The sequence below is a fragment of the Crocuta crocuta genome, unplaced genomic scaffold, assembly GCF_008692635.1.
Source record: "Crocuta crocuta isolate KB4526 unplaced genomic scaffold, BGI_CrCroc_1.0 scaffold323, whole genome shotgun sequence".
Lineage (NCBI taxonomy): Eukaryota > Metazoa > Chordata > Mammalia > Carnivora > Hyaenidae > Crocuta > Crocuta crocuta.
In genome coordinates this window covers 622,672-634,472 of record NW_027536465.1, presented here as the reverse complement: position 1 = coordinate 634,472, position 11,801 = coordinate 622,672, and positions in this window count along the sequence as shown.

Here is an 11,801-nt window from a genome sequence, read left to right as displayed (position 1 = left end):
TTTCATCTTTCTTCTTCTTTATTAAAGAAATTGGGTCACCTATATTTCCTGCAATCCCCCCATTTTGCTAATTGCATCCCCATGGTATATTTTAACATTTCTTCCATCTTCTGTATTTCTTGCAAAATAATAATTGGATCTAGAGATTTGATCAGATTCAGGACTTTTTTTTTTTTTTGAAAGAGGGAGAGAAAATGCGAACAGGGGAGAGGGGCAAAAGGAGAGGGAGAGAGAATCTTAAGCAGTCTCCACACCCAGCACAGAGCCCCATGTAGTGAGAGCCCAGCATGGCTCTCACCACTGTGAGATCATGACCTGAGTTGGAATCAAGAGTGGGACACTTAACCAACTGAGCCACCCAGGCACCCCAGGATTCCCCCCACCTCAAACCACTTTGTAGATGGTGTCTGATTGGCTCTTTTTGTGACATTACCAGCTGTTGATGCTCAATGCCTAAGATCTAGTTCTCAAGGACTGCAAAGTGATGATATTTTACTTTGATCCCTCTATCATTTTTAGATGAAATATTTCTATAAAGAGAGCTTCCTCTCACTAGCTACCCAGTGAACCATATTCTTTTTACACTTCTGTATTTTTACACATTATACCATCTGACCTGCGTGACTTTGCAACTTCTCCAATTGGTAGAATCCTAGTTATCCTTTGAAACCAACCTAAATTGTCACCTCAGTGAAGCCTTGCCCACCCTCCCAACAGAGTTTACCCCTCTTATAATGCTAGAAAGTTATCATTATAATAATGCTTATCTCATTAACTCAAATGTAATGCCTCCATCCTTGGGACTGATCCTCCTCTATGGTAGAAATGGCCTCTGGTTATAAAATAGTTATTGAACAAATATTTGCAGGATGAATGAAGTAGGAATGGAGTCAAGATTTCAGTTTAGAAAAGTATCATTTAAGTGACATTATACAGAACTGCAAACTGCAAAGCAATAGAACTGGCAATAAAGTAACCATCATCACTGGAATGAGAGTTACCAGAATTCAAGACACTCTACAAGAAGATGAAGTTAGAACTGAGTTACAAAGTGTTCACAGTCAGACATTAACCAGACCAAGAGAAGAGAGCCCGAAGCCTGTCCTCCCAAAGTACAGAGAAGACATTTTAAGCATCAAGTTGGACCAAGGTCCTAGGAATTCCATCAGTAGCAAGTCAGAAGCAGGTTGCAGCCTTCAAGTGGCTGGCTGGGACTCAATGTCAGCTGCATCCCACTTCTTTCTGTACTCAAATCGTGCCTGGAGATGGCAGACACAGCAACTCCTGTCTTCACATGAAATCTAAGTAAAAAAGTCACCCCACCTTCTTGCCCCCCTCCTTGTGTTCTGAGGGATGGAGAAGGTGTGATGCTTAGCATCTCTGCCTGGGGGCACAGAGCAGCAGAAGCTTATTTCCAAATCCTCTGGGGATGTGGGGGTGAGGAGATTGATAGGTTTAACCATTGAGAGAGGGATGACAGAAGGGAGGTCTGTTCAACCCAACCACAGGACCATGGGCATGTAGTCTCCAGAGGAATTGGGCTGTTGGGTTCCATGTTATCCCAGAAGCTGGAATGTGCCAAGGGTCTACATAACATTATGGCAGACTTACAGTAGTAAACCAGCCAATTACGAGGAAAACAAGAAAGACTTAGATGTAGTAGAAAAAATGTCTATGGCATATTTTTACAGGAAAACACAAATTGCAGAGCGATATTATAGCATTCATAGATAAATTCCATTAATTCCAGAAGTTATATGTCGTATGAGTACATATAGGAAGACATTTGGAAGAATATGTAACAGATTGTCAGTAGTTATCCCTGAGGAGTGACATAAAAGGGAGTGAAGAGTTTTAGTTCAACAATCTGCTGTTAGATTTTGGGTAAAAAAAAAAAAAAAAAAGCTATAAGCTTTTATCATTTAAAACAAAATTAAAAAACAATGTATGTGGCAGGATGGGATTAAGGTATATGCTGCTGAATGTGCATGCCTTCTTGCAGAGGTGGAGACACCTGGTGATGATGGACTCTGCCAGCAGAAGGCACCCATTCATCGTCTCTTCCACCACAGGTGGGTACTCATATATTCGGCGCCTGTTTATGCCCTGTGCTTGGTGTTTTACTTGTGCTATCTCATAGGTGGAGAACTGCCCTAAAAGGACAAGTCTCCAGCCTGCACTGGTCCCACTTGACCCTTGAAAGCATGGGGTGATGTGGCAGGAAGTCTGTTGGAATCACAGTGAGTCACAGGTAAGGGAAAGAATAAAGGGGAAAGAATGAAGGGGATGGACGTGTGTTCCCAGGTCAGCCCTGCCAGAATTCCAGATTCTCGAGTGAGCTGGGAATCTCTGCTCTGCAGGGAAGATTCGCTACAAAGGCAACCTCCCTTGACATGGCTTTCTTCTAGGAGTCACAGGATGGAAGCCATCTTCCATCTCTGCTGAATGGGCTATGCTCACTGCTCTTAAAGGGACAAAATTCTGAGGAAGACATAGAACCAGAGATTTGTGATTCTTGATAGGCTACCAGCTAGTGCTAGAGTAGCAGCAACTATAGATGTGGTGGAAGAGAGATGAAGAGGAAAGCAAAGAGAGGGATCAAGGGGCAAACAAGAGAGAGGCAGGGAGATGAGACAAGGCGGCCAGGTACAAGGATGAGAGGGGGAAGAATCTGAGTTATTGCCCATTTTGTCCAACTGATACACAATCAGTAGACAGAACCTTAGTTTTATGCCAGAGGAAAGAGTTAAAAGATTGAATCCATGGTTCCAAGACCCTAGACCTCAAACCTTGGACCAAGACCCAAACAAACGCTAAAGGAAGATCAGAACAAAAACAAACATATCATCCAAAGATGAAACAGATCAAAGCAAACCCTACTGTTCACAGCTAGTTATTCTCTTCACACTGGGGGGCCATGCAGGCTACTTTTAAAAAAGAAAAGTGCTCCTAAGCCAAGCAGTTCTCTAGTTTCAAGCCCTTAGTGACATCAAACATTCTAATAAAGCCACTCCAGTCTTTCTTGTAGTCTTTTTCAGACTCTCCCTTCCCTTCTTAAACATCATTGTGTCACTGGAGTTGGAATCTAAACCCTCTGCTCTTCTCACATTAACGCTCCTTGGCCCATAGCTTAAATGCTCCCACAGCTTGAGATATGACCTACAGATTAACCTATGCGTTGATAGTTAATAATTCTGTATTGCATATTTGCAAGTTGCTAAGAGGATGGATCTTAAAAGTCCTCATTACCAGGGGAAAAATCGTAAATATGCATGGTGATGAATATTAACTATTGCAATGATCATTTCAGTGTATACAAATATTGAATCATTATGTTGTACACCTGAAACAAATGTTATATGTCAACTATACCTCAATTTAAAAAAAATAAATAGCCCGGGGCACCTGGGTGGCTCAGTTGGTTGAACATCCAATTTCGGCTCAGGTCATGATCTCACAGTTCATGGTTTCGAGCCCCACATCGGGCTCTGTGCTGACAACTCAGAGCCTAGAGCCTGCTTCAGATTCTGTGTCTCCCTCTCTCTCTGCACTTGCACTCTGTCTCTGTCTCTCAAAAATAAACATTAAAAAAAGAAGAAGAATGCATAGAAGCCTTTAGAACAAAGATTTGTCCCCAAATTTTTGCTATTACTATATATGTTCATGTCATTCCCCTCCTTATAGGGTCGATAGGAAGATTACATGTCAATGTATTCCAAGTACTTCATGTCTCAGAAGCAGTAAGCATTAAACATTAACTATTATTACCATCATTACTGAACAGACATGAAATTGATGAACTTTTATCCCTGCACTATGGTCTAGTCTAAGCCACCATCTCTTGCCTAGAATCTTGCAGCTCCTTCTAACCGGCCATCTTGTCTTTTCCCCTCCATTCTATTCTGTACAGCTAGTGACCTGGTCACTTCATTGCTTAAAACTCTTTGCCCTCAGGGTGGTTTACAAGTGCTTTGAGGACAAGGATGTGTGGTCACTGCTACCTCTTCATCACCAGCCTAGGACCTAGTATATAGCATGCAGGTAGCTTTTTCTTTTTTTTTCTGATTAAAGTTCTTCATTCATTTTAGTTTCATATAATCTTTGCCTTGAAAAGTTAACAGTAAACATATCAAGACACCTAGATATAAGAGCACCCACTTCCATCTAGTTACTGCATTCATTTTTCTCTGTTGAATTCCTACACTGCTTGAATTTTAAGTTCTTATTTTAATTCCAGTTAGTTACCACATAGTGTCATATTAGTTTCAGGTGCGCAATACAGCGATTCAACACTTCCATACACATTCACCCTGTGCTCATCACTAACAAATGCCCTCCTTAATCCCTGTCACTTATTTAAGCCATCCTCCCACATGTGTAGCTTTTTACTCATGCTTTCCACTGAATCCCTTCAAATCTCTCACAGGTTCTACATGAAGAGCATGCCTTTTATCTCTCAAGACTACAGGTTTACAGAAAGCCCGTAGTATCTCTGGTTCAGATGAAGTCTATGTGCCACAAGCACTACCAACCTTAAGGGACACGTCCACCTGGGCCTGTGACAAAGTAGTCTCTAAGCACTTAATGTTAATTCCGCAAGGTTCATTCCTAAAGGTCCTCACATCTAGAATGGGGCCTGGACCAAAGAGGCATTAGTACCCACTGAGTGACCATTCCCAGCTTTTCCTAAACCGGAGGCTGGACATGCGCACCAGTTGCTTGTTATTTGGAGTTGCCCTTGAAATCATCCCTGAAGTAGCTGGGTACAATAACTGAGCAGAGTACTCATATAGCTAAACAAAGATTATACATACATATACGTAGAAAAGAGGTACCTGGTGATTGATACAATGCAGTAATATTCTACGTGCCCACACTGTTCTAAGTGCAATTACGTTGTCTCATTTAACCTTCACAATGACCCTGCTGGCAGGTATTATTACTCCCATGTTACAGATGATGAAAGCTACCAAAAAACTTAAGAAATCTGTGCAAGGTCTCACAGCGAAGTAGCAGAATAAGGTCTTGAACTCAGGTGGTCTGTTTCTAGAGCCTGAGTTTAGTGCTGAGTTCTTCTATATATTTATTTTGAATCATCTCAAAAACCTATGACCTAGATTTCAGAGGCATTAATGCCAACAAAGAGAAAATAAATAACGGATTAAAGAAAGAGGTACTTGAGTAGGACATTAGCACATCTTGATCCCGTATAAAATCTATGCATTCCATTGAAGATGCACATGCTCTAAGTGGCTCATAAAAGTGAAAGAAATGTATATCACAGGGCACCTGAGTGGCTCAGTCAGTTAAGCACCTGACTTCAGCTCAGATCATGATCTCACAGTTCACAAGTTTGAGTGCCGCATTGGGTCCCTCTGCTGTTGGCATGGAGACTGCTTTGGATCCTCTGTACCCTTCTATCTCTGCCCCTTCCCTGCTTGTGCTTTCTCTCAAAAATAGAATCAACACTTAAAAAAAAGAAACATATATTACAAATGTGTGTCACAGACATGTATCAGATGGTCAACAATCCAAAATTTGAATCAACATCCTTGAGCCCTCAGCCCCTCTTAGAGCCCAGGAAAGGGCTCCAGACCCATAGATGAGCTGGAAGGGCCCAAAGCTCCCCCTTGACCTCTCCTAACCTGAAATCAGTAGTACCCTCCAAAAGGAACACCTCCCTCATGTCAAAGAGACAGCCCAGCCCCACTCTGAGTCAAGCCCTTTTAGGGCATGGTGAGGCCATTCGGGCAAGAAGACTTTGTACACAGGGGATCAGCGGCTAAGTCAACAAAATATGAAAATAGTATCTTGACCTTCTGTCTTTAGGTCAGCCCGGCCAATTCACATACCAGCCAGAAAGTAATTTTTATATTTTTTTATTCACTGTAATGAAGTGAAATTGCTTGAATCTGTTCTTTTCAAACCCTTACACTTTCCTGCACTCCACTTTGTTGGCCACATACTATATGCCTCAGTGCTGTGAAATAGACATAGGCTCTTCACCTCCTAGAAATGGTTTGGAACTTATATGTGCTGTCTATTCTTTAGTTATTTAGCTAATACGCATAGCTTCACACAAGTCTTAAGCTAGTATCTTTCCTCTTGAATGTAAGAACATGAAAACTAATGCTGTCATCACCCCGGCTGATGTGCTATTGTCATCTAGTATTTTGATTTGTCCATATTTCCCTCTCAGAAATTAAATACAGCTCTAAGTTAATGCTTTCTTACTTTTACCAACATTTACTAATCTTTGTTCCATGTTTTCTTGAATCTGACTTGCCACTTGAGATCATTTTCCTTCTGTCTCCAGAACATCCTGTAGATGTTTACCTTTCCTGAGTGGCAAATTCTGCCTTTGTCCAAAAATGTTCTTAGTTGATCCCCTCTAAAAAGGTGTACTAGAGGTGCCTGGGTGGCTTGATTGGTTAAAGCATCTGACTTTAGCTTAGGTCATGATTTCATGGCTCATGGGCTGGAGCCCCACATTGGGCTCCGTGTTAACAGCGTGGAGGTTTCTTGGGATTCTCTCTCTCTCTCTCTCTCTCTCCCGCCTCTGTCTCTGCCCCTACCCCGTTTGCTCTCTCTCAAAATAAACTTAAAAAATTTTTAATGTGTGCTAAGTCCCAATTTCCATGATAACAGTTCTTTGTTTTCAGTAGGATGAATGGTAAGATTCTAGTGTTTTGGCTTTCATTGCTGATGCTGAGAAGTTAGCCATCCAGGCTGTTTTCTATATGTAGTTTGGGTTTTGCCTCTGGCTACTCAAGATTTTAAGTTTCCCGCATTTCAGTTTGTCTCTGGAAAGGAGTTCCTTTTCAACTTGCTTGGAATTCATTGGGATTCCTAAATCCAAGGTCTGGTGCCTTTAACCAAATCTGAAAATCTATCAGCCATCCTCTCTTTGGATAGTGCTTGTTGCCTTCTATGATTTCCTCCTGGAGCTTCAGATAATGTGCATCAAATTTTCTCTTGTCCAAATCTCAACATCTCTGCTATTTTCCATTCTTCTCTTCTTCTGTGGAATCCATTCTGAATGATTTGTTGAGAACTATATTCCATTCCACTAGTACCGCTTCAACTTCTCCAACCTATTTAACCTGAGTTTTTATTTCAAATTTATATTTTTCCTAATTGAAAATGGCTTTTCTCTTTCTTCTCTTTCCAAATCTGGATTGTTGTCCTCTTTTATTGTCAAATTTGTTTTGGTTTTATGATCAGAATGTTTTTTCATTACAATCTGTGGATCAATGCCAACATCTGAAGTATTTAAGGATCCGCTTCTGTGTCTTTTTTGTCCCCCTCTTCACTCATGGTACCGTATTTGCAGATCATAATTTTTGAGTGGGATTGCTCAGTGGCCTGAGCTTCTCTATGGGGATTGAAGCATTACAGGGATTTCATTTCCTTCTGGAAATCACCTGGAGGCGTGAACAACTAAATACCACTTTAATGGTACGATTTTTGGGGACCATACAGGTAGTACAAAATTTTGGACTAAAAACCCACAGGGGGCTGTCTTGTGGTTACGAACCCTCAGGGAAGATATTGGACTTATTTTTCCTTCCATCGAGCACCATGGTTGAGACAAAAAGTTCCTTGCTGCCCTCTGTTTGCAGTTCGTTTCTTGTTCACCTTGACATTGGGGGTACTCCAGCCTTACCTGGAGTCGCCTGCAAAAGTCCTTATTTCCTGTTTCCTATACCCTGTATAGTCACTAAAATAAATGCTTCAAGTCTGCTGAGTTTGGTAAAAAGTCTGGGTAGAAGCTAGCTTTAGCATTTGCTTACTTCTTAGGATTCCAGTTTTGACTTCGTTTTGAAGAGCTGTAGATTCCTTAGTTTTATGCTTGTTCATCAATGTGCTCATCAGAATTATTTATAAATACATGTACCCAGCATCTTGTTTCTGCTAAATGACATTTCAGATTATCTAATCCACCAGAATGCCAACAACCGAAGCCTTAACTAGCCCCAACTATACACACTACACTCCGTCCACTCTTGATCCTGACAAGAGCAGGTTGTAAAAAGANATCAGAGTAAGTGCCTAGCACAACTTCACCACATAACCCACATTTTCCTTTCCTCGGGCACAATCACCTTAGGGCATTCAGACTATGCCCCCGTTAGTACTAGAGATATCTGGGGATGCAAGATAGTATTCCCTTCTGCATCCTCACTGGAAGTGGAAGGACCTGTCCTTTTCAACAATACGAATGTATATGGAGAGAAATGTAGCACTTTTTCCTCAGCTAAAAATAAAACACCTTGCTTACAATAATGCTTATAGCTCTTACAATTATAGGAACAAGCGTAAAGCTCTTGACTCAATCCACTTGTGAATAGCTGGGCCTGGTTATTTCATACCATCATAAAGAGGAGAAAAACTAAGTCAGGAAATGATCATGCAGACAGACCAAATGATGAGTATCATGGTTTCCCTACCTCGCTTCCTCCAGATTTCTCTCCATCCATGTTTGCCCCTAAATTCTGGGTGGATCAGTGGAATAAGTAATGCTTTAAGGGACAGCGTCAGACAACATGGAAGTCAGGAAGTCACAGGGTCTGAGAAAAAGAAATTCCCTCCTACAATGTCTTCTCTTTTTATGGTGCTTTCTTGAGGTAGGCTGTCTCTCAGAAGTAATTTAAGCTTCCAAACACCCCTCCTTGGCTTTAGTCAATGGGGTCACTATCTCCCCAGTCAAGGTACCCTTTGTAGGCAGAAGTGACACATTAGTCAAAGACAGCAACTCCAGAAATTCTCTCTGCACTACAGGGCCCTCTATCAACGACTGGCTTCAGGCCTCAGCAGCCTAGACCTTATCTGCAGGACTCGATTTGAAGAGAGGTTTCTTGGGGTGCCTGGGTGGCTCAATTAAGTGTCCAACTTTGGCTCAGGTTATGATCTCACGGTTTGTGAGTTCAAGCCCTGCATTGGGCTCTGTGCTGACAGCTCAGAGCCTGAAGCCTGCTTCAGATTCTGCCTCCATCTATCTATCCCTCCCCAGCTCACACTCTCTCAAAAATAAATATTTTTAAAAAAAACTTATTTTTAAGTTTCTCCTGCCTACACACTGGCCTAGCAGTATTCTCTCAAATTCAACAGTAAGCAATTCATTCCTTTGACATAAAGTTTTCTCTATGAATCCTCCCTTACTGTAACTGTCATTACACTCACCATGAAACTAGTAATAGGGCCAGTGGAGTTGAAGCCAGTCATCCGGGATTCCAGTTTGAGGCCAAAACCTTAAGCAAGACACTAGATCACAGTCTCAAGTTACAATTAACTGACCACAGGCATCAAAATATAACCTATGTGACTGATCAAGATTTCAGTTTCCTGAGTCACTTCTATCAAATCGGTTTTTAGAAATGGGACATAGGGATCTGCATTTTTAACAAGCTTCCCAGGTAATGCTGGTGCACTTTTTCAAATCTACAAGGCCAGGTCTAGTTGATCTATTAAGTCTACCCATGAAAATACAGAGATGAAAAAAAATAAATAATAAAAATAAATTAAAAAAAGAGAAAATACTGAGATGAGCCTTTTTTAATCCTATACTTCAGATAAAAAGACAAAACTGAGAAATAATGATCTAGAAAGGCCAGTTGGTCCTTAGTTCTTCCTGAGGGAGAGACTTCCAGTTTGTAACAAAGCACATTAGTTCACCAAGAAGAAGTGGCCAAGTGAAGTCATACATTGATTTGAGCTGTCAGAAAGTACACTCCTTACAGCTATTTCAAAAACACGCTCACAAAAAAAAGCTTCTCTGAGGTATAAGAGTGGGGGAGCATCCCCTATAACCACTTCCAGGAAACAACTCAGGCTCTAAAGGATCAAGGAAGATAGGGGCAAATCTTGGCAAAATCCACAGGCTTCCTAAATTTGATGTAAGAGATACCAAGAAGCTTCATAAGCATTGCTTACTCAGTGTTGACACTTGGGATACAGGGGCTTTACAGATCATTCTGTTTAACACCTTATTTTAGGTAGGGGCAGAGGAGAGCGTTTTTAAAAGACCACAGATCAGGGCAGCTGGCTCAGTGGGTAAAGCATGTGACTCTTGATCTCGGGGTCATGAGTTCAAGCCCCACATTGGGCGTAGAGCTTACTTAAAAAAAAAAAAAAAAGACAGATCTTAGTCACAAAGGACTCTCAAGGATTGTAAAGAGAAAGTGTCCATCTGTTTCATCCCTTTAAACCTAAGATCCACAATGCCTAGCACATAGAAGGTGGTCAGTAAATATTTAAGGAGATAAAACAAACGGACTGACCCAGGGAGAGGTAAGACATGTAAGATTTGTTTCTAGCCCAATGTCTGTGGATGATAAAGAATATAACAGAAATAAAGGCTATTGACCATTGGCCAGATTTTTCTAGAGATGGAAAATCATCTCAAGTAGAATTACCACACCGCTTTGGAAAGCAAAGCTTTTTGGCTCTGTGATTCATCCTGCTGGTCTAAAACTACAACTGTCAGACACATATTAAGCATTAAAAGGGATCAGCTGCAATGCTTAGATTTCCTGGTCTCACTAGCCCAACAAAGTTTTCACACCCAAGGCCTAGTTCAACAAAATTGAGACATGACCATCATCAGAAGCTATACATTTTTAATCTAAAGATTGGACATACAGCAAAGCATTTTACATGAATTCCCAAGGTGTTTTTTTTTTTAATTATATAACAGGAAATAGGGGCCCCAGAAAAATAAGTCTCTTTCCATAGGTCTTAATCCTTGGCCTCTGCAGTAAAGATAATCCCTGCCAACCCAGCAAGTGTTTGCGACTCACCCACATATTATTTGGTAGGACACAAAGCAGCTAAAGGTCTGTCCCTTGTCTTCTTACTAAAGGATTACCGACAGCCTGAAAAGCAACATTCTGGCCCAGCACTCAGTAGTTATATACACGAGCCTTTTAATTCTACATTTTCATATTTATGAAATATAAGGGCATAATGGAGTAAGGCGATTGGAGTCGTTAGCTTCTAATCTTCTACCCATAAATGTTAAATGTTCAAGAGGGACATGTATTGCAATGGGCTTTTGTTCAACGTTACTTATGTCAAATGTTGCAAAAGAATTCCAGTGACTAAGAAAGTCATTAATTCCTTATACTTGTTTCCTATCTCTAGTTTAGCAATAAACTTTCCGTGCCCCACATTTAATTTTTAAGAATCTTGAGAGGAAAAAATGTTTCGTATGTAATTACAAAGAATGTTGCTTGGTGAGAGTTGGGAGTGAGCTCAGAGTAATTCCATCCCGGTAAACCCCTTCTGGCTGCTCTGGAGAGGACACTGATACACATAAGGAAATAACCGAGACAAAAAAGGAGGGAAGAGATACAGCTTAAAGTGAAGAAATGACACAGACCCCCCACATACACACTTTAAAAACTTTATTTATATAAAAAACTCATTTGTTTTTAAAAGCATTAACAAGAGAGAAAAGGAAAACAGAAAATGTATGGAGCAGAAGACATGCCCCTTAGTAGTGTTCGGTGGGGAGGTGGGATTTTTGGTTCTCTGGAATTGAATGTTTAGTGTTTTTATAAACAAAAAAGAAAAAAAAAATAGTTAAAAGGTCCCCAAAAGCCCATGGCTGTTCTATTACCCACACCCCACCGAGAAAAAGAGCACCAGGAAGAGCGCAGAAGAGGACTAGAGAAACCAAGAGTGGAGCCAGGTCCAGATGGGGGCTATTTCCCCTGTGCAGTATGTTCTCAGGGCCACAGAGAGGAAAAGGCTCCTTTTTGCCAGAAAAGGAGTGGGAAGAAATGGGGGGGGGGGGGGGG